General features: G+C 47.5%; 1 protein-coding gene across 2 annotated transcripts in view; it reads left to right on the top strand.

Moving 5' to 3' along the window:
- The window catches only part of LOC134587202 (general transcription factor IIH subunit 5), a 948,377-nt gene that overhangs the window by 621,657 nt on the left and 299,107 nt on the right, over positions 1–27,613 (top strand). The gene's annotated exons all lie outside the window — the stretch shown is intronic.

The raw sequence follows: 27,613 nt of genomic DNA, 5'->3' as shown, positions 1-27,613 counted from the left end.
CTGCGGTTTGTGGTTAACCGCAGCCTAATTGGCTGGCATCAGGGTGGTCACCGTTCATACATAAATAAACAAGGGGTTGACGAACAAAATACCGAAAGAACTACCGACCGACGACCACCTAGACACTGGCGTGTGTCTTCACTTAACCACCTTAAAGCTGCGGTTTCTGTGGTTAACCGCAACATAATCACTTATCACCAAGGTTGTCGCCGTTCATATGCTGAACAAGAGGTGTTGGCCATCTTTTGTCGTTGAACGCCCAGCGGACTTGATCGTCAAACCCCTGGAACTATTATCAGACACTGGGTTACACAAATCCTGCTGAGGTGTCGGTTGTCCCATCCGTTCTGGCAAAGACACACGAAAGCCATATAGACAGACTTTATTTCTGTGACTTTCATACATCATTCGTGAGATCTGAGCGCAATTCGGATATTTTGTGCGCTCAGATCCAAGCTGTCTAGAGAGGGGTCGGATGGAATATTTCAGTAATATAATGTGAAAGTTATGTATTTTTATGCTGTTTTCGTGTGTTGAATAAAACATGGGTATTTCCATGTACCTGGAGATAATTGAGTTACTGTAACCGTTGAGACCAATTATCTCCAGGGTAGGGGGGAGTGTTTCAGGAAATGCACTTTACTCTTATTGGTTGGGACATTGCATTGTCCAGTGTATCATCAGGTCCAGGGGGGTTGTCCTCTGGCCTGAAAACTTGTATAAATTACTGTGCATGACCACCCATTAAACCAGTTTGTTTTACCCTCAACTCGCAGCCTCGACTCGTGTTGTAGGGAAAGGTGTTATCCTAGCTTTGCTAATAGCTAGTGGGATTTTCTACATTTCCAGGAATTATTGGTTGGATGCTGGTCGGAGCAGCGCTCTCACTCTCCGAGATCGGGAACCAGGATATCCAAGCGGTCCAACTTTCAGCTAGCCTGGAGGCAACCATAACAGTCTCCTTTAAATATTGTCCAAAATTGTTAATGGGTCACCAGAACATTTACAGCTTATTGCATTTGTTCTGGTAAGTAGTAAGTAGAATCATTATCTTCTGGCTTTTTTGCTCTTAACACTGTCTTTTTAGAGAAAAGGCAGTGTTTACATTACAGCCTAGTGATAACCCCACTGGCCACTCCTCAGATGGTTGCTAGAGGTGTTTTCGGGGGCAGTGCTGCACAGTTAGCAATTGATTGGCCAGAGCTGTGTTTGACTTGTGCTGGCTCTGCCCCTGATCTGCCTCCTTAACAGCATCAACCTTTCCTATGGGGACACATTGTGATTGGCTCACACCACCACTGATGATGATGTCAGTAGACAAGGGGTCTAAGACTGACAGGGGCAGAGCCAGCAACTGCATGCTTGAATACAAGTAAGATTTTACTATATTTAGGGAGGTGGAGGGGAGGGAGGTGCAAGGGAGCTAGATGTGGTTTTAACACTGTAGGGTCAGGAATGCATGTTTGTGTTCCTGACCCTATAGTGCTCTTTTAAGAGCTCCCACTGAAACAAAGTGGGATTGTAGTCTTCCTCAGGTTTTGCCTCCCTTCCGTCATTTGCTCTGCTACTGTCACGGCTCCCAGTCCCTCTGCTGGCGTGGCTGCACACAAACCAAGCAGCCACACTAAGGGATGTTTCAGACTTAGCTTGGCCCAGGTAGGCAGCTGTCTGGTCTCCTTCCGTTCCAGTCCCCAGCGGGTGCGATGTTCTTAGGAACGCCGGCCGCTGCGATTCGGGCTTTTATAAGAAACATACCTTCGCCCACATCAAAGATGGCGCCAACGTGTGTGCAACGTCACGTCATAGACGCTGTTACGGTTACCCCCAGGCTAGCTGGAAGCTGGACCGCTTGGATAGTCTGGATCTGTCAGGATCGGGACAGGGATCCAACACGCAGAGTACAAACAGTAGCCAGATACGTATACCGGACCTTAGAATGGCCGGACTAACGTAAGTAGTACAGTAAAGAATGGTCAAAGACAAGCCGAGGTCGAGGGTAACAGAAGACAGGTAAGCGAGAGACAAGCCGAATCAAGGGTAACAGAGATAAGCAGAGTAAGGTAAATAAGCCGGGTCAAAACCAAAAGGGATAATAGAATACACAAGCACTGAGTGACTAGAACAAGCTAGAACCACGACAGGGCAATGAGCTAATGAAAGAAGCTCTGTTAAATACCCTGTTCAGAGCAGTAACCACGCCTCCGAGGCGTCCTGATTGGTCCTGCAGCAATTGACTGACAGGTCGTTCCGGGGGAGTGTCCTGATGACTACTTCCTGCCTAGATGCTGTAAAAGGCAGTCACTCCCTCGCGGCCGGCCTAGCATGATGGATGGAGGATCAGCTAAGTCTCTACCTCTTTCGGAGGTAGAGACCACAGGTACCCTGACAGTACCCCCCCTCTCAGATAAGCCCACCGGGCGGAATGAACCGGGACGAGATGGGAAGCGAGAGTGATACGCCCTGCGGAGACGGGGAGCATGAACATCCTCCTGAGGTACCCAACTCCTCTCCTCAGGACCATATCCCTTCCAATCAACCAGATATTGTACTCTCCCCCGGGAGATTCGAGAATCAATAATAGAGTTAACCTCATACTCCTCCTGACCCTCCACCTGAACGGAGCGAGGAGGGGCTATTGTGGAGGAAAATCTGTTACATATGCGTGGTTTCAGCAATGAAACGTGAAACGAGTTCGGGATGCATAAGGTATTAGGAAGAGCTAAACGATACGCAACTGGATTGATACGGGTCAGCACCCTGTAGGGTCCAATATAACGAGGAGCGAACTTCATGGAGGGCACTTTTAAACGGATGTTCCTCGTGCTCAGCCATACCCTATCACCTGGAACAAAGACCGGAGCCGCCCTTCTACGTTTATCAGCGTGTTTCTTGACCAACATAGAGTTGTGCACAAGGATTTGTCGAGTTTGATCCCACAACTTCCTCAAATTGGCAACATGAACATCAACCGACGGCACCCCCTGGGAAGGAGAATCCGAAGGAAGAATAGACGGATGAAAACCATAATTCATGAAGAAGGGGCTTGAATGAGTAGAATCGCAAACGAGATTGTTGTGTGCAAACTCCGCCCAAGGAATCAAACCGACCCAATCATCCTGGTGTTCAGAAACAAAGCATCGTAAATATTGTTCAATTTTCTGGTTGGTACGTTCAGCAGCTCCGTTAGACTGAGGATGATAGGCAGAAGAAAAGTTTAATTTAATACCAAGTTGAGAGCAGAAGGACCTCCAAAAGCGGGAAACAAATTGGGAGCCTCTGTCCGATACAATTTGAGAGGGTATCCCATGTAGGCGAAAAATCTCCTTAGCGAATATCTCTGCCAATTCGGGAGAAGACGGGAGTTTAGGCAGGGGAATGAAGTGTGCCATCTTAGTAAACCTGTCAACCACGGTGAGGATAACAGTCTGTCTTTTAGAGATAGGTAGATCGACAATAAAGTCCATGGCCAAACAGGACCATGGTTTTTCTGGAACCTCCAAGGGTTGCAGGAATCCACATGGAAGCGTATGGGGTTGTTTGGTTTTAGTACAAACTTCACATGCAGCGATGAACTCCTCAATATCCCTCCGTAAAGCAGGCCACCAGAAGTCCTTAGAGATCAACGCGTAAGTTTTGCGAATACCAGGATGTCCCGCCATCTTGCTATTATGTAAACACTGTAAAAGTTCCAGTTGAAGAGCAGGAGGAACGAAATGACGGCCCGCAGGAGTCTGTTTAGGTGCTAGATGTTGCAACTTAATGATCTCGGCCAATAATGGAGAATAAATCCTGAGATTCGTATTAGCAATGATATTGCATTTCGGAACTATAGAAGAAAGAACTGGTTCAGGTACAGTAGAAGGTTCATATTGGCGAGATAATGCATCGGCTTTAGAGTTTTTAGAACCAGGTCTGTAAGTCAGTACATAATTGAAGTGAGTCAGGAATAAGGACCAACGAGCTTGTCTAGAGGATAAGCGCTTAGCCTCCCCAATATAGGACAAGTTTTTGTGGTCCGTCAAAATCGTAATAGGGTGTAGGGTCCCCTCCAACAAATGTCTCCACTCCTTTAAGGCTTTAATGACTGCTAACAGTTCCCTTTACCCGATGTCATATCTGCTCTCAGGCCCGGAAAATTTCTTAGAGAAGAAACCACAAGGGTGTAACGGTTTATCCACCCCTAACCTTTGAGACAGAACAGCCCCAACTGCTGTCTCAGAGGCATCGACCTCGAGCAAGAAAGGCAGAGTCGTATCAGGATGGACTAAAATGGGAGCCGAGGCAAAAAGTTCCTTGAGAGTCTTGAAAGCACCCAGAGCTTCCTTAGACCAGAACTTAGTATCAGCCCCTTGTTTGGTCATATTGGTAATAGGCGCAATGATAGAGGAGTATCCTTTAATGAAGCGCCTATAGTAGTTGGAAAAACCAATAAACCTTTGGATAGCCTTGAGTCCTTTGGGCAAGGGCCAGTCTAAAATAGATTGAAGTTTTACAGGATCCATTTTAAAACCTTCCCCAGAAATCACGTATCCAAGAAAGTCTACCTGAGACTGATCAAAACTGCACTTCTCCAATTTGCAATATAGACCATGTTGCAGCAGCTTGTGTAATACCTTTCTGACCTGTCTATGGTGAGTCTCAATCTCCTTAGAGTGTATTAGTATGTCGTCCAGGTAAACAATAACACAATCATGCTGAAACTCCCTAAGTACCTCATTAATCAAATCTTGAAATACAGCAGGAGCATTGCATAGTCCAAATGGCATAACAGTGTATTCGAAATGGCCATACCGGGTATTGAATGCCGTCATCCACTCGTGACCTTGCTGGATTCTCACCAAATTGTAAGCCCCTCTGAGATCTAACTTGGTGAAGATTTTGGAGCCCTTAAGACGATCAAATAACTCGGTAATCAGTGGGATAGGATAGGCATTTCTGACAGTTATTTTATTCAAGCCTCGGTAATCGATACAAGGTCTCAGCGTGCCATCCTTCTTCTTAATGAAAAAGAACCCAGCCCCGGCCGGAGAAGAAGACCTCCTGATGAATCCCTTTTCTAAATTCTCCCGAATATACTCCTCTAGAACCGAGTTTTCCTGAACAGACAAAGGATATACATGGCCCCTCGGAGGCATAGTGCCGGGTAGAAGCTTAATCTTACAGTCAAATGACCTGTGTGGAGGCAAAGAATCAGCATTCTTCTTGTCAAACACTGCCCTTAAGTCTAGGTAAAGGTCTGGTATTTGTCTTTCTGTGGACTGAGTAGGATTCTCCGGTATGTTAATATTAGCTAATGGAGAAACCTTGCAAAAACACCGATCCTGGCAGCCCTGGCCCCACGAGAGTATCTCTCCTAACTCCCAATCGATAATAGGGTTATGTTTTTTCAACCATGGGTACCCCAGAATTATGGGAACGGAAGGAGACGAAATGAGCATAAGAGATAAATTCTCCACGTGTAGGATACCAACATTTAAATTAATGGGTATGGTCTCACGAAAGATAACAGGGTCTAGTAGTGGTCTACCATCTATGGCCTCAACGGCCAAAGGTGTCTCCCTTAGCTGGGATGGGAAATTTTTCTTACTAGCAAAGGCTTGGTCGATAAAATTCTCAGCAGCACCGGAATCTATCAATGCCATAGCCTTTACTACTTCCTTCCCCCAAGTTAAGGAAACTGGTAGCAGAAGCCTGTGATCTTTATAATCAGGAGTAGAGGACAAAATAGAAACACCCAAGGCCTGTCCTCTAGAGAGACTTAGGTGCGAGCGTTTCCCGGGCGGTTAGAACAGTTCGAGAGTAAATGACCCTTGGCTCCACAATACATACACAAACCCTCTCTTCTCCTGTGCTGTCTTTCCTCCTCAGAGAGGTGGGTATACCCTATCTGCATAGGTTTAGTAAGCAAAGATATCGTGGAGTCAGGACTTGGAACAGCGGGAGCTAACCTAAAAGAAGGTCTCTGGTTCCTCTCTCGAGTGTTCTGTCTCTCTCTTAGACGTTCATCTATACGAGAGATGAACAAAATTAAATCCTCTAAATTCTCAGGGAGTTCTCTGGTAGCAACCTCATCAAGGATTACATCAGATAGGCCATTCAAAAATACATCCATATACGCCTGCTCATTCCACTTGATTTCTGCCGCCAGAGACCTGAACTCTAGTGCATAATCCACCAGTGTTTGGTTCTCCTGTCTCAGGCGCAACAGTAATCTGGCTGCATTAACCTTTCTACCTGGAGGGTCAAATGTTCTTCTAAAAGCAGCTACAAATGCGTTATAGTTATAAACTAATGGATTATCGTTCTCCCATAGTGGGTTGGCCCATCTCAGAGCTTTCTCAATGAGTAGGGTGATAATAAATCCTACTTTTGCCCTATCTGTAGGATAAGAGCGAGGTTGCAATTCAAAGTGGATACTAATTTGGTTTAAAAAACCACGACACTTCTCAGGAGCCCCACCATAGCGTACTCGGGGGGTAATGTGAGAAGAAGCACCCACTGTGGCTACCTCTAGACCTGAACCGACAGGAGAAACAGGGGTATTACGTATCTCCTCTGGTGGGTTATTGGCACAAGCTAATAGAGCCTGTAGCGCAAGCGCCATCTGATCCATTCTGTGATCCATGGCTTCAAACCTAGGATCAGGAGCAGCCAGCTGACTGTTTGTACTTGCAGGATACATTGGCCCTGTCGTAATGTCAGGATCGGGACAGGGATCCAACACGCAGAGTACAAACAGTAGCCAGATACGTATACCGGACCTTAGAATGGCCGGACTAACGTAAGTAGTACAGTAAAGAATGGTCAAAGACAAGCCGAGGTCGAGGGTAACAGAAGACAGGTAAGCGAGAGACAAGCCGAATCAAGGGTAACAGAGATAAGCAGAGTAAGGTAAACAAGCCGGGTCAAAACCAAAAGGGATAATAGAATACACAAGCACTGAGTGACTAGAACAAGCTAGAACCACGACAGGGCAATGAGCTAATGAAAGAAGCTCTGTTAAATACCCTGTTCAGAGCAGTAACCACGCCTCCGAGGCGTCCTGATTGGTCCTGCAGCAATTGACTGACAGGTCGTTCCGGGGGAGTGTCCTGATGACTACTTCCTGCCTAGATGCTGTAAAAGGCAGTCACTCCCTCGCGGCCGGCCTAGCATGACCGGATAGACCGCGGGGAAGGGAGCCATCAGACCGTCTGGATGGAGGAACAGCTAAGTCTCTACCTCTTTCGGAGGTAGAGACCACAGGTACCCTGACAGGATCCCAATGCAGAGAGAGAGAGAAGCCGCTTCAGTTAGTCGACCAGAAGAATCCTGTAAATGTAGAACAATCCCACTAGCTATGGTACAGCTAGGATACCCTTTTCCCCACAAAACGAGTCGAGGCTGCGATTTGATGGTCAAGCAAGAACTGGCTTTAATGGCACATAGGTATCAGTATTTATGCAAAAGTTCAGGTCCAGGGACAGCCCCCTCTGGACCTGATAGGATACAGGTACAGTACAAGTGATCAACCAATAAGAATAAAATGTATTGTTTGAATTTGTTACCGCCCAGCTTGGAGATAATGAATCCAACGGTTATGACAATACAATTATCTCCAAGCACCCAAAATACCATGTTTTTATACCACTTACAAAACAGGTTAAAAATACATAATTTCAACATTTTCAGATATAATTCGGGTCTTCCACCATTCATTCTGTCAATAGGCAGCGGGACCTCGACATCAAACTCGTGGAACGAGAAACGGCCAGAGTTGCGTGTGAATCCCCGCTCTATTACTGGATGTTTCTGTGGTTCGGGAGGCGAACATAGACCGCCGTTGTAATGGCACCCCCAGGCAAAAAGGGGTTAAAATGCCGTTTAGGTGATCTTCCCCTTCAAATATACAGGCACAGCTATTGCAGAACACCAAACTCCCGAACTGGATACAAAATAGCACTCCAACTCCCGAACTGAAACCTCACAAATAGCTGCTAGCAGACGAACAGGAAAAGCAGACAATCAGCTTACACTGCTGACAATCAGTCTCTAACAGCATACTGTAAATCCCCCCAAGAACGAGACAAGGCTCCGTGTTGAGGGTCAAGCAGTGGTGTGAGGTGCTGGCACACCCAGCCTGGTTTTTATTACAGTCTTGCAAATACAGGACCGCCCACAGGGAGGTATAAAATATCCAATAACATATCAGTTACAACCCACAGATTCCCTCCCCTTATCCCGAGAGGTAACCCAATTATACATACTTTTTACCACAATGCATCCTGGCTTCATCTCCTCTGCCCTGGAGATAATTGAGAAGTAATTCAATTATCTCCTAGGACAGAGACAAGACTCCATTATGCACATGGTGAGCACAAAGCATTAAAATACTGTAAAATACCCAATGTCACATTTTATACATAAAACACAGACATGTCACATATCCCCAGATAGCTGGGATCTGAGCGCACAAAACTACCGAATAGCGCTCAGATCCTGTTCACACAGTTCAATTGCCATGGAGCCGAAGTCCTTAACTACACGAATGGGCTCCATGGCATAGCTATCTGGGTTAACACATTCACATAACATAAAATACCGGATGAACCTGTGTTCGGTTCAATCGGTACGAATAAGAACCAGGAGGCAGACGGCTCAGCGGTGTTCGTGCAAATAAGTGTCCGTTTTTAGATCCATGGTGTAAGCGCTGAACACCGCTGGCCGCTCGGGACTTTTAAAATGGTCGCCGCCACGTGTTCGGTAAACGAACAAAGACCACCCTGTATTCGTCAATTAAGCTGCGGTTAACTGCAGCTTCAGGGAGGTAAATTGGCGGCACACTCCAGTTCCCAGGTGGTCGCTCCTTCGACAGTTTGGGGACCTTGTGGAAGATTGAGTCAGTTTTGTACATTAGCCAACCACATACATTCACAGTATAAAACACTCCCACATGAACAATCCAACTTCTCCTCTCTATCCTGGAGATAATTGGGTTAAGTGCTAGAAGTAACTCAATTACCTCCAGGGATAGAGAATATCCTCTGTAACGGCACCCACAGCTGTTTAGGAGATATTCCCTTCCAGATATACAGGCAGCTACAGTAGACACCAATCCACCGAACCGGAGAAGCATACAAATGCTCTCAAACATACGAATGCTGTAAACAGTCGAATAGGAAAAACCATACGAATAGGTTTACACTCCTAGCAGTCGAACTGGAACAGCATACAATAAATCCCCCAAAGAACGAGACAAGGCTCTGTTTTGAGGGTCAAGCAGGAACAGACAGAGCTGTGGGTGTATTGTTCTTATATACACATTCTTACACATTAGTACCACCCACAGGGTTTTGTAAAACAACCAGTAAACACATACAATACACTCAGACACTCCCACACAAAATTCTCCCCTCTGCCTGTGATACAATTACCTTACACAATGGGTTAATGTAATTATCACAGGCAGAAAAATACAGTTTTTCCACATTATTCATAACTTTAATAGTATACATCACATTCACATAAATTTTCACTTACATTTTCAGAATCAGCATACTCCAAATACAAACATTTGTCAAAATCATCCAAATTGGTCTAATGGTTCAAAAGATAGATCAAAGTCCTGTGTGACCTAATGAAGCATGGCTTTTCTGCCCAAAACCAGTTCCACAGAGTCTTCTATCCTGGAGTTAATTGGGAAGTAATCTAATTATCTCCAAGGGCAGAGGCAAAAACTCAATTGAACACATGCTAGCAAAAGACAATAAAATACATATAAATATGACTGTGCAGCTATTGCATAAAACAGGTACATTCAACATATCCCCAGATAGCTTAGATCTGAGCGCACATTATTACTGAATGGCGCTCAGATCTCATACATACAGTTAAATTGCCATGGAGCCAAAGTCTTTCACATAGTCTTTCGTTATACGAATGGGCTCCATGGCATAGCTATATGGGGTATCACTATTCAAATAGGGCAAGTACTGAATACCCCGGCTTTTGTGTCTTTGCAGGGGAAAATCAAGCATTTCAACATGGGGCCATAGTCTAAAGGCAGCAGGTGGGCAACCAGGCTCCTCCAATGCGCTGTGGCGAGATTGGTCTCGTCACATCTCTCTTCTTTTCCAAACAGACTAACAGGGTATCTGACCTCCTGCCGGTCAGTGCCCTGGTTAGTCCAGCAGCCCACACACAACAGAAACAGCAGTATAGCCCACCCACAATAAATGGTTACTACACCTGAGTAAGGGAGAAACTTGTCCATGTCCAGGTGCCTCACCACGGCTGTGTGGGGGACTGGTAGGCTGCCTTGGTTGGTTGCTGAGTGGGCAGATTGTCTCCCCTTTGGAAAAACCACCATGCTGTTGCTGGGGGACAGCCCCTGTGCTGTAAGTGCAGAGACCACGGCCCCATCTGCACGGTTGTGGGGCTTTCTGTCTCCCCCTGGTATGTTAAGCTGCCGCTGGGGAGAGGGGGTAACAAGCTCCTCTCCCATACATACTTCCAGCCGCTGGGTAGGGAGACCGACTGTCTCCGCTCCCAATACAGTGTCCTGCTGCTGGGGAAAGAAGACTGGGCACTCTATTCCCTGCTCGACACTCTGCTGCTGGGGATGGAGGACAAGGCTCTCCTCTCCCAATAAAACACTCTGCTGCTGGGGGACAGGACCTATTGTCTCTGCCCCCTGTAACTTAGCCTGCCGCTGGGTAATGGAAACTGGGCTCCCAATTCCCGGCATATCACACTGCCGCTGGGGAATGGAGACTAGGCTCCCAATTCCCTGCAGATCACACTGCCGCTGAGGACTGGATACTGGGCTCCCTATTTCCTGCAGATCACACTGCCGCTGGGGACTGGAGACTGGAGACTTGGCTCCCTGCAGATCACACTGCCGCTGGGGATCTGAGCCGACCGCCCAGCATCCCTGTAGCTCACCCTGCCGCTGATCTCCTCTCCCTGCATGGTACACTGCTGCTGGGGAGGGGAGACGATGCTCTCCACTCCCTGCACTTCACACTGCCGCTGGGGAAAGGAGACACGGCTCTCTATTCCCTGCAAATCAATTTGCCGCTGGGGATCAGGGCTGACTGCCCAGCATCCCTATAGGGCCGGTGGAGAGACCTTGGTCCCATCTCCACCTGCCGCCTGGGATTCCTCCCAGTAAATCTCTACAATATCTTCCCAGCTGAAGGGGTCTGGAATTGGATCTGCCACTCTGCTTTTCTGTCGTGCCTTTTCAATGGAGTGGAACAGATGTTGGTAGTCCTGCTCCAGCTCGATCTCTCGGGTCGCTAGGTGGGCCAGGTCTTGCTCCACCTCGTGAGGGTCATCCCAATCGTACATACTCTCCCTCCACTCAAAAATGTCACGGAACTGGGTTTGTGTAGAGCTCCCAAAATCTGGCTCCGAAAAAGACTCCCATAACAAACCAGGGCCATCAAACTCCTCTCCCTCCAGCTTGTCATGCTCAGCTGTCCATTGCAGCATTTCCCAAACCAGTCCTCAAGACCCACCAACAGTCCAGGTTTTGTTAGTATCTCCATTGGAATAAAACAGGGAAATACATAAATCCTGGACTGTTGGTGGGCCATGAGGACTGGTTTGGGATCCTCTGGTCCAGCGTATATACTGCACTGCATACCACCAGAGTGCCTGGTAGGCATCTTCTAGTCACAGCTCCTGCCATACCCGGTGCTCCAGTTATTTTACCCACTCCTCCAGGGGCTGCTATCCCAGGAGGGGCATCTGCAGTGCTACTTGTGTCTGCTGTAGCTGCTCCTCACTGGGGAGTCCCTCGCCCCACTGGTGCTGTATATTATCCAGTGCCTGGTACCAGATGCCTTTGTGGACTGCATCTCGATCGTCCATGACACCCTCATCGCATAAAACTGCTGGTTCCATCCTGCTGCTGTCAGGGTCGCTGTACTCAGCTCTACTTCACCCTCAATTTGGAGTGCCGTCTCTTATTGGGGGAATCTGCTACAAGGGATTGCCATGCTTGTCATACTCCCTTGCAAAATCACTACTAAGCTCTTGTAAGAGCTTGTTCCTGCCTTGCTCTCTGGTGGAATCTACGGTGGTTATGGTGTCTGCTGCAGTGCTTGGAGTCCTCAGGAAGCGCTAGGAGCATCCTTCAACGGAGGTACCCAGTCGGTGTGCCAGGTGATCCGTTACATCCTCCATTTTACAATACTGGTAAAAACACATAAAATTATATATTTCCAAATATACCGAACGGAACCCACACATTCAACTTATCCCCAGATAGCTTAGATCTGAGCGCTCAATATAGCCGAAAAGCGCTCAGATCCCATACATGCAGATCAATCACTATGGAGTTAAAGTCGTGCACATTGTGCGTTCGACTAAACGAATAAACTCCATGGGTTTGCTATCTGGTAAAGTACAGTGCATGCATTGCCAATTTACCGAACGGCACGGCGTTCGCATGAACCTTGAACAGAACGATGAAAGGTTGGTGATTTCAGCGGTGTTCGTGGGAAGCAGTGTCCTAAATCAGTTCCATGAGTTTGTCGACGAACACCGCTGGGCGTTCGACTGTCCAAGATGGCCGCCACCATGTGTTAGTTCACACGAATGACGACCACCCAGCCGACTGTTCGGGAGTTGGAACTGTCTGTGGTTAACCACAATGTTAATGAGGGCAGAAAGGTTAACAAGCAGCACACTTACCCGCTGGGTGGCCTGCCATTCGGTAGTTTATTCGTATTTGGGCGAAAGGCAACAAAAACCATACGAACAACCGGCAATAACCGAACAAACAGACAAATCAAGGTTAAATAATATTAATCCAAAGGCAGAGAGGTCTGCCACACAACTCTACCACAATTTCACCCTTTCTGTTTAACTGCACCCATACATATTATATATAATTTGTTTTTAAGTAAAACATTTATTTTAATAGCGTATATATGTATACATAACACAATACCAAAACACATTCTTCTCAGTTTTACATTTAATCATTTCACAGTGCATTTAATCATTTTACAAGTGCAGCTAAATAAACTTAACTCAAAATACATTCACTAATTAGTCCTGCACTGTCAATAACTGAAATCGCACAGGAGGCTGTTGCAGGCACTAGCATGCAATTAACATAGCATTCAATATTCTACATTAAACTAATACTACTGCAATAAAATAGGCTAATAAACTAAGCTCTTTTAGAGTAATTGCATATGGAGATTGTGTTGGTCTTAGCCAGGGTAGGTATGGCTAATTGGCAGATAATTTAGCAGTTAGAGAGCAGGAACATGAGCTACATTTTTCTGTGCCGTCAGCCAGCCTGTTTCTAATAGTCACATGGGCTTCGCCCTTCTGGTGGGCTCAGCAATGGACGATGCTAACTTGAGCAAGAGCTCAGACCAGTGAGATGTAAAGTGAAGCGCTGTATATTTAAACAATGTGAGGTATATAAATTTAAATAATACCTTAGTTTCATACATACAAGTCCATGTGTGACATATAGTACCTTAAAATAAAACACAGATAAAAACAAAATAGTGTATCCTGTGATATACAGAAATAGGTATAAAACGAAATAATTTCCCACTCACACTTTTAAGAGCTAATGGATATAGCTCAATAAAATCGCTTGTAGGATCCGTAAAGGCGATCCTAATCCCTTCTTTTTTGGTGGGAGATCTTCCTCTTCCTTGGTTTCTAAAATCAGGAGAGGTATATGGTGCAGTACCTTAGATAGTGTGTCTTAAAAGGGTAAAGTAAAAGGGTACTTACAAACCCAGAGCCATCCAAATCGGCTCTGATCAAGGGCGTATGTGGTTAAGGACCACAATCCTTCTTTGTGCAAATAAAAGCAGCAGGAACAATGCCAGTGGTGTTTAAAAATATATATAAATACTTTATTACATAAAACTATATAACATTATAAAAACACTTGACTAGGCATTAAAAAAGTCCAATTCCGGTGATTTCCAAATTCCCAGGACGCGTTTCGCTATATCAGCTTCATCAACTGGATGTGCAAAAATGGAAAAGTCTTAATTTTCCTCCTTGGACCTGTTCCTGCTTATATACTCTTCTTAAATCCGTAATGTCAGTCCTGCTTGTAAATTTGCGGGTGATTACCATGGAAACGGTGACGCCCTGCGTTTCAAGTCTCACTTTCAGTCCATTTCCTTGGTTTCGCCGTCATTTCCGGTCACATGGGGATATGCCGATATGTCATGCGTTCCAATTTGCGGTTCATTAGGACCGCATTTCCGGTAAAACATAATGTATAAGTGAGATCGTAAAAAGAACAGCCTTTCTAACAATTATTCATAACTATGTACAATCATTTTGTTTTAACTTAAATCATAGAAAGTGGTTCCACCCCAAGCCATTACATTATTTCACCATATGGTTATCGATAAAAAGTATAGTGGCATATTATATATGCATGCAATTTTTTATTAAAAGGATAATAAAGATGTATAATATCTTGTGGAAGAGCAAATCATTTCATTATTTCGGCATATAACTTAGTATAGATATAGTATATAGGATGATTTCCTATACATACAGTAAATGTTAAAGGGATAGTATAAAATATATTTTTATAGAGAGTGACTCCTAAAGTGCATAAATCTTAATCCATTTAAAAAGGCTAAATATAAAATTTTTATAAAAGTAAAAATTGTGTCAGACCACTTCGAGTAGTGCCAAAATTTCAGAGGAATGATTCATTTGTTTTTCTCCAGAGTTGAGTAGGCCCAATTCCTTGTACAGGGCCTCATAGGCATGAGTTGTAAGGCATGCATAGTTGTCAGTATAGATGTTGACGCGTAGGCCCGTAACCAGTTGCAAGGCCCTGGTCAGGTTCTGTGAGGAAAGAGGCTAGGTTCAGTGAGTTGACAGTGGTTCCTTGGGTTTTCACATAGCATGGCTTGGTACTTTGTGGTTGGACGGCATATGGAACCCGAACATAGAGTTCTTGTCCTAGGCTCAATTTATCAGCTTCTGTAATGAAGAAAGAAGCCACAGGCACTGTTCAGACAAGCAAATAGACCTTGGTCCACTGGAAGCGGTTGTTTGGACAGGTAGGCAACAGGCAGCTGCCATGAGCCCAAGTACTGGGTGAGAACATCAACAGCAGATTTCCTTTTCTTCTGGACATACAGGTAAAACACTCTTTGGTGATCAGGAAGTCCAAGTACTGGGGCTTGGACCGAGGCCTCCTTCAGGTTTCTGAAAGCCATCTGTCGTTCTTGTCCCCATAGAAATTAGTCATGTTCAGGGCCGTTGCATTGATACCAAGATTAGATATCCACCAACAGACTCCGGCAGCACCCAAACATTCACGCATTTTCCGATGACTGGTGGGTATGTGGATGCAGCCTTCGGCTTCTTTGTGTTTTGGGCCAAGATTACGGCTTTCCTCTGAAATGTGGAATCCTAAGTATTTGACTGCTGTGCAGCATATTTGGGTTTTTCTTCTGGACAACTTGTATCCTGCTTTTCATACGATTCGTAACAGTTGGTTAGTAGCTTGCAGACATTCGTCTTGAAGGGTGGCAGCAATAGGAAGGTCATCCCTATACTGCAGTAATATACAGTGACCTGACTCGTGAAATTTCACAGATCGTGACTCAGTACTTCTCCAGACAGAATGGGGAATTTGTTTGAAGCCTTGAGGCACGTTTGTCCTGGTTAATAGTATCTTAATTCTGGTGCTAGAATCTTAAAGGACCACTACAGTGCCAGGAAAACAAACTCTTTTTCCTGGCACTATTGTGCCCTGAGGGTGCCCTCACCTTCAGGGTCCCACTCCCGCAGGGCTGGAGGGGGAGGGGGTTACCTTTCTCCCTCGGTGCTGGGGACTCTCCTCCTCCTTCGGTCGTCATCGGCTGGAAGCGCATGCGCAGCAAGAGCCGTGCGCGCATTCAGCCAGTCCATAGGAAAGCATTCTCAATGCTTTCCTATGGACGCTGGCATCTTCTCACTGTGAAAATCACAGTGAGAAGCGCGGAAGCGCCTCTAGCGGCTGTCAATGAGACAGCCACTGGAGGCTGGATTAACCCATATTTAAAAATAGCAGTTTCTCTGAAACTGCTATGTTTACAGCAGGCAGGGTTAATCCTAGATGGACCTGGCACCCAGACCACTTCCTTGAGCTGAAGTGCTCTGGGTGCCTATAGTGGTCCTTTAAAACTGGAAAGCGAATATATGTTGGCTCTGCAGTTCAAGGCGTATATAGAAAAAGGCATCCTTCAAGGCAAGGATGGTGAAATGGGTGGCTCTTTCAGGTATAAGGGCTGTAACAGGACTTCATCATCTCCTAAGCCCTGTGGAATAAGACAGTGAAATGCCTGATAAAGCATCTGTTCGGTAGTTTAATTTGTTCCTTTTCGGCAGATTTCTACCGAACACCGGACTGATTTGATATATCATAAAGCATGTTTTACCTTCCCAGCTTGTTCCCAGCCGTTCGCATCATTCCGCACGAACTCCGTGTATAACATATAGGTGGCCGCCATTTCGGGACTTACACGTGTTCGCGGCCACCTTGCGTGCGAACAGCAGTGTTTGCCTGTGAACGCATGGAACTAAAAACGGATACACAAACAGGCGAACACCGCTGAGACCTCCATGCGCCCAGAACTTCGTGCTGGAACTACCGAACGACGGGCCGTTCGGTAGTTACACTTAATCGGCTATGGGGAATTCAGCGAACACGGAGATAGTTGTGGATGACAAGAATTTCGTATAGTTTTAACAGGCGAATGGAGACCGACTGCAGGGCCAAAACTTGTGGAACTCTTTTCGGCTAGAAAATCCGTGCGGTCGGTCAAAACTTCAAACATCCATAACTCCCGAACCCCTCAACCGAATGGGCTGAAATTTGGACATATTGTTCTCCTAACCAAGACCTATCAAGCGGTGCTGGACTTAAAGGTGTACCCCCTGTTTTTGGGGTACATCCAGAACTGGGGTAAAATATTGTACGTTATAATTATGTTATGTGTTTATCTGAGGGGAGGAGATGTGTATGATTGGTTATTTTCATCCTCCCCCTGGTTATTTTCATCCTCCCCCTGGGAGTGTCATGTGTGTACAGTTTCCTAATAAAAAGCAGGCTTGGTGTTCCAGTCCTCAGTTCATCTTGACCCTTCAAAACGTAGCCTCGTCTTGTTCTTGGAAGGGGATTATTTGGGGATGTTATTCTGCTCCTGTTACAGCTGAACCTGACTCTCGCTTTGGATATCGTGGATGGGATTACACCAGCTTTACTTCTCCACAGCAGCTTGCAGGGAAAAAGGACGTCTTCAACGGCAGATACCCTCTCTCTACCTGGGTAGCCGTTACAAGGGCCAACAGGTTATAGGGGTTAGGCACCGCCAGATGAATTGTCAAGACTTCCTTATTGACTGTCCTGAGGTCCTGAACAGGTTTGTAGCCTGCCATGCCCACAAAGTCATCTCCTCTACTGGCTTAGTCATAAATCTGATCAAGGGTGGCAAATTTCTCATGTTGGTTGTATGCCAATCTATCTTATGACTTCATATTGTCTTCTACTTCTGACTTCATAATGTCTTTCTCTTCTTCACTTCACAGTGCCTTTCTCTTCTTTACTTCACATTGTCTTCCTTCTTTACTTCACATTGTCTTTACTTCTGGTACTGGCTCTAGCAGATGTGGAACAAGCCTGGTTTCAGTTCAGTTGTGGACCAGAGGCCTGTTTAGGGCAAGAACAAGGGGCTATGTGCAACCCATATACCTGGGGTGTCTACGATTCCTGGAGGTAATGAGGTTGCATCCATGAGGGCCTTAACAAATAACCTCTATTCTACCTCTTTTGGGACTGATGCAGACATGATTCAGAGGCTATGTGGGAGGTCAAGAATTGTGCTACCGTTTGGAGGAAATGTGATCTTTGCTTGGAAATTGGAGAGGACATCTCTCCATAGGAGTTGAATGGGAGAGTCTGGCATGTACAGGAACTAGTATTGAATGACATGGCCTCCCAAATTGCAGGTTCTTTCTTGTAGCAATAGTCTGGTGACCAGCTTACCAGTGGCCCCTACTATAGTGACAGTCTGTCCAGATGCGGGGCAATGGGTTTAGTCATGACAGAGTGCTGGGCCCCATGAAGTGACTTTTCTTTCCCCTAACGGACTGAGTACAGATGGTGAGGGTATAACAGATAGGGTACACTCAAGGTGTTTAGAAGGTATATCTGAGGCAGGCAAGTCCTCTGGCAGGTCCTCCAGGGGAGGGGAATAGCAATGGCTGATGGAACAGGGGGGTGCAGTAGGCCCTGCAGACCCATGTTAAGGAGGGTGTAAAGAAGGCCTCTGCTAACAGAAAAATAGTTTCACACTATACTTCAGAAATGGTAGCCATCTTGTCTCAGCACTGGCACCATTTTCTCACCTGAAATAACTTACAAAATACATGCATTTTTCAAACTTAGGTTTTATCCTACTAAAACCCCCCTTTTTTTTTTAATATGGTCAAAACATATTTATGTCCGCTCTAAAAACTGTGGCTGATCGCTTCAAGTTCTATGCGGATAAACGGCGGGGTGCCAACCCCGTTTACCAAGTGGGTGACAGGGTATGGTTATCATCACGCAACATCACATTGAAAGTTACTAGTATGAAGTTTGCACCCAGATTCCTGGGCCCATTCGTATCCTTCGAAGGATTAACCCTGTGTCATATTCTCTGGCCCTCCTGTCCACATTACGTATTCCAAATGCCTTTCATGTGTCGCTACTCAAACCTCTTGTTTGCAATAAATATACTGTCTCAAGTGTCCCTCCTCCTCCCTTAGTTGTTTCTGGACAGGAAGAGAATGAGATCTCATCTCTTCCATAATTGATTCCAGGTTTTTTGTGGCACTTTACAGTACTTGGTGGATTGGAAAGGTTATGGACCAGCCAATCATTCTTGGGTTCCGGCATCTGATATACATGCTGGCCACAAGATTCACTATTTTCACGCCATGTTTCCTCTCAAGCCTGGTCCTGCCCGCGTTTCCTCTCAAGCCTGGTCCTGCCCGCCCGGTGGGCGTTCTTCAGGTGGGGGCGGGGTGGGGGGGTGGGGGGGGGTAATGTCACGTATTCATCCACGTATAAAAATGTGATTAATGACATTTACTGTTATAACAGGAAAAGTTGTGCCAAGCAGCAATCAAATCCACAGGAGGGTTTGTCCTGAGCAGCAATTATGCAAATGAAACCTGGTGTAGCAGAGTAGAGGTATAATCCACGGTATCTCCGTTGGTAGTCACAGTCAGCCTGTAAATCCAAAGTAGCGTAATAATCACCATCCCATTCCCAACAACTGGACGACACACAGTTTGGGAGTCAACCGAACTTTTATTGAACCACAGACAGTTTTATTCACATCCCCATGCAAGTTTTTTTTTTTCATTACTGTAACGGAGCTCCGTGTACTCCGACCGAGTACCCTCCGTTGATGGATGCTCCTAGCGCTCTCAGAGGACTCCAAGCACTGCAGACGACACCACAACCACCGCAGGCTCCACAACCGCCGTAGCTTAACTGGAGCCGCGCCGTCTTCCTTCCACCCTGGATCGGCTTCTGTCCTCCAGGACCGTGTGGGGTAAGACCTCTCCTCCAGGAGAGCGTATCCGGAACAAGCTCTTAAAAGAGCTAAGTGATTAAGCTCAGGGGAATATGCAGAGCATAGCAATCCCCAGTGTGATACAGCAATTCCCTCCAATAACGAGACAAGGCTAAGTTTTGAAGGGTCAAGAAGAACTGAGGACTGGAACACCCAGCCTGCTTTTTATTAGGAACAGATACACACAGGACACTCCCAGGGGGAGGATGAAATTGACCAATCACATGCATGGTAACACCCCCACGTCTCCTCCCCTCAGATAAACACATAACATAATTAAAACGTATATTATTTTACCCAAGTTCTGGATGTACCCCAAAAACAGGGGGTACAGCTTTAAGTCTGGTATCCCCAGATAGCCCTTGTTCAGGGGAACAGTCTGTCCAAAAATCAGCCCATTCGGATGAATAGTTCGGGAGATACAGAGCTCCAAAGTTTTGACCGACCGCACAGACCAACTAGCCGAAAATAGTTCCATGAGTTTTGGCCTTGCGGTCGGTCTCCGTTCGCACGGTAAAAGATACAAAATTCTTGCCATCCATTCGCATCTCCGTGATCGCTAGAATCCCCATACTAAGTTAAGTATAACTACCGAACGGCCGGTCGTTCGGTAGTTTCCGTACGAAGTTCTGGATGTCTGGAGGTCTTAGCGGTATTCGCCTGTTTGCGCTTCCGATTTCAGTTCCATGCGTTCACAGGCAAACACCGCTGTTCGTACGCAAGATGGCTGCGAACACGTGTAAGTCCCGAAATGGCGGCCATCTATTCGGTACACAAAGGATTCGTATGGAATCATACGAACGGTTTTACTACCGAATCCCAACAAGGCATTTAAACATATTTTAGGTGTCCATAGTCTCTGTACAGCCCATTTAAAGAGCCACAGACAGCACAATGAAAATTAATTTAAGCCCAGATATAGTTTTAACGTGCAATATAGTCCAGGACCATAGTCGCAGGGGAGGAGGCAGGCAAGCAGGCCTCTCCAGGACAAAGTGGCGAAGGGCACTTCGTCACACATCTCCCCTTTGGGGGGAAGACTAACCAGGCACCTGACCTTCTGTCGGTCAGTGCCTCCGTTAGTCGATCCACCAAACCACAATACATAGATGTCAGAGTAGCCCCCCCACAACACCAAAGTACAAGAACAGCCCACCCACAACACACAGTCACTGCACTTGGGTATTTGGCTGAGGTAATGAGGCAACATGCTGAGGGTACTTGAAGGGCAGAGGCCCGCAGCGCTCTGCCCTGATGCCAGCCCTTCTGCTGGGGTAGCCTGCAGGACATCAGGCTCTGGACCAGGGACAAGGGTAGGGCAGAGGCCAACTGCACTCTGCCCAGCCGCCAGCTCTTCTGCTGGGGTAGCCTGCAGGGCATCAGGCTCTGGACCAGGGACAAAGGTAGGGCAGAGGCCAACTGCACTCTGCCCAGCTGCCAGCTCTTCTACTGGGGTAGCCTGCAGGACATCAGGCTCTGGATCCGGGAAAAAGGTAGGGCAGAGGCCGACTGCACTCTGCCCAGCTGCCAGCTCTTCTGCTGGGATGCTTGGAACATAGTCCGGCTCAGTAGCCAAGGGAACATGGACGTCAGTTAACATCGCCTCTGTTAACCCTGGTGCCATGCTAGGAGTTACCTGGGGAGGGGAATTTGTACTTACCCTCTTCCCTGGTTGTCCCGGTGAGGGTAGATCTGGACAGGCTGTCCAGCATCCCTGTAGGTTAGGCACAGAGACCACGGTCCCATCTGCGCCATCTGGGAGATTGGTGTCTCCCCTTGTTAGGGTCAGCTGCCGCTGGGGAGAGGGGGTGCTGTGCTCCTCTCCCTGAAACACAGGCTGCCGCTGGAGAGGGAGACCGCCTGTCTCCACTCCCGTACCATTGTCCTGTTGCTGTAGAGAGGGACCAACTGTCTCTGCTCTCTGTAAGACACACTGCTGCTGGGGGGGAAGGACGACATCTTCGGCCCCCTGTAACTCACACTGCCGCTGGGGGGGAAGGACGACACCTTCGGCCCCCTGTAACTTACACTGCCGCTGGAGATCTGGGTTGGTTACCCAACATCCCTGTAGGGCCGGTAGAGAGACCTCGGTCCCATCTCTACCTGCCATCTGGAGGTCATCGCCGAACCAGTCAGTGAGGTCTGGTTCTGCTTGTCGGGTAGGTTGGGGCTGCACGAAGCTGAGTAGGTGTATGTAGTCCTGCTCCAGCTCCCACTCCCTTGTTGCCAGGTGGGTCATGTCTTTTCTCACCTCGCGTTCGTCAGCCCAGGCATACATGCCCATCCGGTAGTCGTAGACGTCCCACAACCTAGACTCCTCCGTGCTGCCGAAATCGGGATCCTCCGCCATGACCTCCAAAAGTAGACCAGGACCATCATAATCATCCCCCTCCGGTAAGTCGTGCTCGGCCGTCCAGGAAGTAAGTCGAATGGTATGCCACCAGAGGGCCTGCTATGCGTTGTCTAGCCCGATCTCTCGCCATACCAGGCTCTCTAGTCTTGCCACCCACTCATCCAGGGGCTGCTCATCCAATAGACCTATTCGCATTGCCACACACTTCTGTAGCCACTGCTTATCACTGGGGAGACTCTCACCTCGCCGCCACTGGGCGTCTTCCAGGGCATCATACCAGAGTTCCTTTCTGGCTGCATCCCTGTAATCTGCGGCCTCCTCCTCCTCCTCATCATGGAACGCTGTCCGCAAACCAGCTGATTCCATCCTGCTGTAGCCAGGGGCACTGCCCAATGGCTAGCGTTGCCCTCAATTGTAACTCCAAACGTTACCAGGGTCTCTGAGCTGCTTCTCCTCGCACTAGGACGCCATCCCACCGCTGCCACCAATGTAACGGAGCTCCGTGTACTCCGACCGAGTACCCTCCGTTGATGGATGCTCCTAGCGCTCTCAGAGGACTCCAAGCACTGCAGACGACACCACAACCACCGCAGGCTCCACAACCGCCGTAGCTTAACTGGAGCCGCGCCGTCTTCCTTCCACCCTGGATCGGCTTCTGTCCTCCAGGACCGTGTGGGGTAAGACCTCTCCTCCAGGAGAGCGTATCCGGAACAAGCTCTTAAAAGAGCTAAGTGATTAAGCTCAGGGGAATATGCAGAGCATAGCAATCCCCAGTGTGATACAGCAATTCCCTCCAATAACGAGACAAGGCTACGTTTTAAAGGGTCAAGAAGAACTGAGGACTGGAACACCCAGCCTGCTTTTTATTAGGAACAGATACACACAGGACACTCCCAGGGGGAGGATGAAATTGACCAATCACATACATGGTAACACCCCCACGTCTCCTCCCCTCAGATAAACACATAACATAATTAAAACGTATATTATTTTACCCAAGTTCTGGATGTACCCCAAAAACAGGGGGTACAGCTTTAAGTCTGGTATCCCCAGAGAGCCCTTGATCAGGGGAACAGTCTGTCCAAAAATCAGCCCATTCGGATGAATAGTTCGGGAGATACAGAGCTCCAAAGTTTTGACCGACCGCACAGACCAACTAGCCGAAAATAGTTCCATAAGTTTTGGCCTTGCGGTCGGTCTCCGTTCGCACGGTAAAAGATACAAAATTCTTGCCATCCATTCGCATCTCCGTGATCGCTAGAATCCCCATACTAAGTTAAGTATAACTACCGAACGGCCGGTCGTTCGGTAGTTTCCGTACGAAGTTCTGGATGTCTGGAGGTCTTAGCGGTATTCGCCTGTTTGCGCTTCCGATTTCAGTTCCATGCGTTCACAGGCAAACACCGCTGTTCGTACGCAAGATGGCTGCGAACACGTGTAAGTCCCGAAATGGCGGCCATCTATTCGGTACACAAAGGATTCGTATGGAATCATACGAACGGTTTTACTACCGAATCCCAACAAGGCATTTAAACATATTTTAGGTGTCCATAGTCTCTGTACAGCCCATTTAAAGAGCCACAGACAGCACAATGAAAATTAATTTAAGCCCAGATATAGTTTTAACGTGCAATATAGTCCAGGACCATAGTCGCAGGGGAGGAGGCAGGCAAGCAGGCCTCTCCAGGACAAAGTGGCGAAGGGCACTTCGTCACAGTTACATTCCAGAGGTTTTCCCCTGGTGGACTGTGTGGAAAACATTGTGCACAATAATATTTCCCATTATCCTTTTCTGTACTAGAGATATAATTGCATACGAGTACACCTTTAACCCCTTAAGGACACATGACATGTCATGATTCCCTTTTATTCCAGAAGTTTGGTCCTTAAGGGGTTAATTACATTATCTCTCCGTACAGAAAATCACACATGTTGGTTAAAAATATATAACTCGCAAAATATGTGTCTGAACTCCACGAATAGCTGGGATCTGAGCGCACAATCTGTCGAATTACCGCTCAGATCCATTTGTTAGAGTATAAATGCCATTCAATAAAGTTCTGGACCGGTCTGCCACGAGGCGAGAGACCCAAAATAATTCCAGGCAATTGCAGGCTTTGACCGGTCTTCTTTTGGGAGTTCGTACGAATTAACCATTGAAAATACACATTAATATACTGACTAGTTGTGTGTAGGAAGTTTGTGGGTTTCAATTAGCCGAACGCCGTTCTATTTAGACGAACAGGTCTATTTGCACGAACGGCATGGGAGTCCAGCGGTGTTCGCGAGGTCGAGTAGCCGATTTTAGCTCCATGCACTCGACAACCAAACACCACGTGCGCAAAGATGGCCGCAACCACATGTTCATTCATACGAATGGCGACCATCCATTAAACCATTAGGGTTTTGAGGTTTTCTCCATGTTGCCAGTTGTTAATTGGAGACATACGACTCCCTTGTGTGGTCCTGCCATCTGCAGTTTATTTGTTTTCACAAACAGTACATCCTGATTCTGTTCATGAAGTTAACATGCATAGTCTTTGCAGATGGAAATAACTGAATGAACACAGTTCTTGCAATAAAGTGGCTAGTCTTTCCACAATGCCCCCCTAAAACCACAAGCCGGCATACACAGTCTGATCCCAACAGATCGGCTTGGGGATGTCCGGAGGAGTACCCACAGATCACTTTTCAAGTTCAGTTTGTCTGGATAACCCGTCAGCATGGCCATTTTGTTTTCCAGGGCGGTAGTGGATGGTAAAGTTAAAAGGCTGCAATGCTAAACTCCAGCGAAGCAGCCTGGCAGCTTTTTAAGGGCCCACACCACGGCCAGGCATTCTTTTTCAATGGCGGCGTAGCTTACTTCTCGTGGTAGTAATTTTCTGCTTAAGTAAGCCACCGAATGTTCGCCGCCATATGCTCCGACTTTGCTCAGTACTGCTCCCAATCCAAACATAGAAGCGTCTGTGTGAACAAGAAATCATTTAGTTGGATCAGGAGCAGCAAGTACAGGTGCACTAATCAGAGCCGTTTTCAATTGCTGGAATGCCTGTTCACACTCTGGGGCCCAGACTACTTGCTTAGGAAGGTTGTAACGGCTACCTCAGTGGAGAGGGGGGAATCAGCCGTTGGAAACGTCCTTTTTCTGTGTAGTAATGGAGTAGCCTTCTTTCTATCAGCTGGATCCAAGTAGAGAGAGAGAGATTCAATTTGGGAGTCAACTTGGGGGTGTCCGGGCTGCTGCTAGGGCATAAGTTTGGTTTGTCTGGACAGTCCATCCGCATTCCCGTTGAGTTTGCCACATCGATACTGGATGGAAAAATTATATGGTTGAAGAGCTAAGCTCCATCTCAGTAGTCGGCCATTATCTCCTGCCACTCTATTCAACCAGACAAGAGGGTTGTGGTCAGTAATGAGGGTAAATTCCTGACCATACAAATACAGGGTGAGTTTCTTTAGAGCACAGACCAGGGCTAGGCACTCCTTCTCCACTGCCGCATAGCTCATCTCCCTGGGTAACAATTTTCTACTCAGGTATGTGACAGGGTGTTCTCTTCCATCTTCCCCGATCTGGCTTAGAACTGCCCCCAGTCCGTACATGGAAGCATCTGTATGGACGACACATCGTTTGTTAGGGACAGGGGCAGATAGTACAGGAGCGTTGAATTGAACTTTCTTTAAGGCTTGGAAGGCTGTTTCGCAGGAGGGAGACCACAGGACTACTCTAGGCAGGTTCTTTTTAGTTAGGTTTGTCAGGGGTTTAGCAATGGCGCTATAGTCAGGGACTAATTTCCTGTAATACCCAGCTGTCCCTAGGAAGGCCAGTACCTGGGTCTTGGTGTGGGGGGTGGGCCAGTTGGCAACGACCTCTACCTTGGCTGGCTCGGGACGTTGCTTCCCACACCCCACCCGGTGTCCCAAATACTGGACTTCGGCCATGCCGAAGTGGCACTTTTCCGGCTTCAGAGTTAGGCCTGCGGCCCGAATCTGGTCCAGTATGGCCTCTACATGCTTCAAATGCTCCCCCCATGTCTCACTATAGATGTCATCCAGGTACGCACAAGCGAAGCCCTGGAAGCCATCAACGAACCTATCCACCAAGCGTTGGAACGTTGCTGGGGCATTCTTCATCCCGAATGGCATGACCTTAAATTGGTACAGGCCAAACAGGGTGACTAATGCCGACTTGGGGATAGCCTCCTTGGCAAGGGGAATCTGCCAGTATACCTTACATAAATCGATAGTGGTCAGATAGCGTCCCCTGGCAATGCGATCTAATAGCTCATCCACTCGGGGCATTGGGTATGCGTCCGTCACTGTACGGTCATTGAGGCGTCTATAGTCAACACAGAACCGGGTGGCTACATCCTTCTTGGGGACTAAAACGACTCGAGAGGCCCAGGGGCTGTCTGAGGACTCGATAACCCCAAACTGAAGCATCTCCTGTATCTCTTTTCTCATCTCTTCCTTAACTGCCTCAGGGATGAGAAGGGGTACTTGTCCCGGGGTCTCAACGTGATGGGTCGCTAGTGTTGTGTATCCTGGGTCTCGGGAGAAAGTTGATTCTTTTTCCGTTAGCAGCTGCCTAGGTTGGCCCTTTTCTGCGGGATTTAAGCGCTCCCCTAGTTGGACGGTACTGAGCAGGCTACCGGGCCCTGGACGAGCTAGGAAATCTGGGATAGGCAGACTGTTAGGATCATCTGTAGCGGGGATGCATATGGCCGCAATATCTTCCGGCCTCTCCTGATACTCCTTCAAGAGGTTAACATGGAAGGATTTCTGAATCCTTTCATCCTTATTGCTGGCAATCACATAGGTGGTGTCGCAGATTTGCGCCACCACCTTGTAAGGGCCCTGCCAGGAGGCCTGGCGCTTATTCCCTTTGACTTTCCCTTCTGTCCCACCTGGAACGATCGCTGTTGGGCACCCCGATCGTACCATTGCTTCTGTCGACCCTGGGCCGCATGGAGATGGTCCCGTGCCATCCGGGCCAATTGCACCATGCGGTCCTGCATCTCCAGAACGTATGGCACAATGGGGACACCCTCATGTTCCATCTCCCCCTCCCAGTGCTCCCGAATGAGGTCGATGGGTCCTCTGACCCTCCTTCCATAGAGTAGTTTGAAAGGGGAGAACCCAGTGGATTCCTCTCGATATGCGAACAAGAGGTGTGGCAGAAATCGCTCCCAGTCTCTGTACTCGTCTGTAAAGGTCCGCAGTAACTGTTTCAGGGTACCTTTAAAATGCTCACAGAGATCGTTAGTCTGGGGGTGGTAAGGTGAGCTGAGTAGGGGTTGATACCGCAGACCTTCCATAATTGTTGGGTGAGGTCTGCAGTAAACTGAGTCCCCCTGTCAGACAGTATTTCCTGTGGGAACCCCACTCTGGTGAATATCCCGACCAAGGCACTGGCGACAGTATCAGCCTGGATATTCGTCAGAGCAACAGCTTCCGGGTAGCGGGTAGCATAGTCCACCACGGTAAGAATATATTTCTTACCTGATGGACTGGGGTTGGGTAGGGGGCCCACGAGATCGACTGCCACCCTGCTAAAAGGTTCCTCGATCACTGGCATGGGTGACAGTCGGGCCTTAGTCCCTACTCGCTGGCAAACGTCACACGTGCTGCAGTAACGTCGCACATCCTTAGATATTCC

This window comes from Pelobates fuscus, chromosome 2, assembly GCF_036172605.1.
Source record: "Pelobates fuscus isolate aPelFus1 chromosome 2, aPelFus1.pri, whole genome shotgun sequence".
Taxonomy (NCBI): Eukaryota; Metazoa; Chordata; class Amphibia; order Anura; family Pelobatidae; genus Pelobates; species Pelobates fuscus.
The sequence above is the reverse complement of the archived record's forward strand: the minus strand, read 5'-3'. Positions and strand labels throughout refer to the sequence as shown.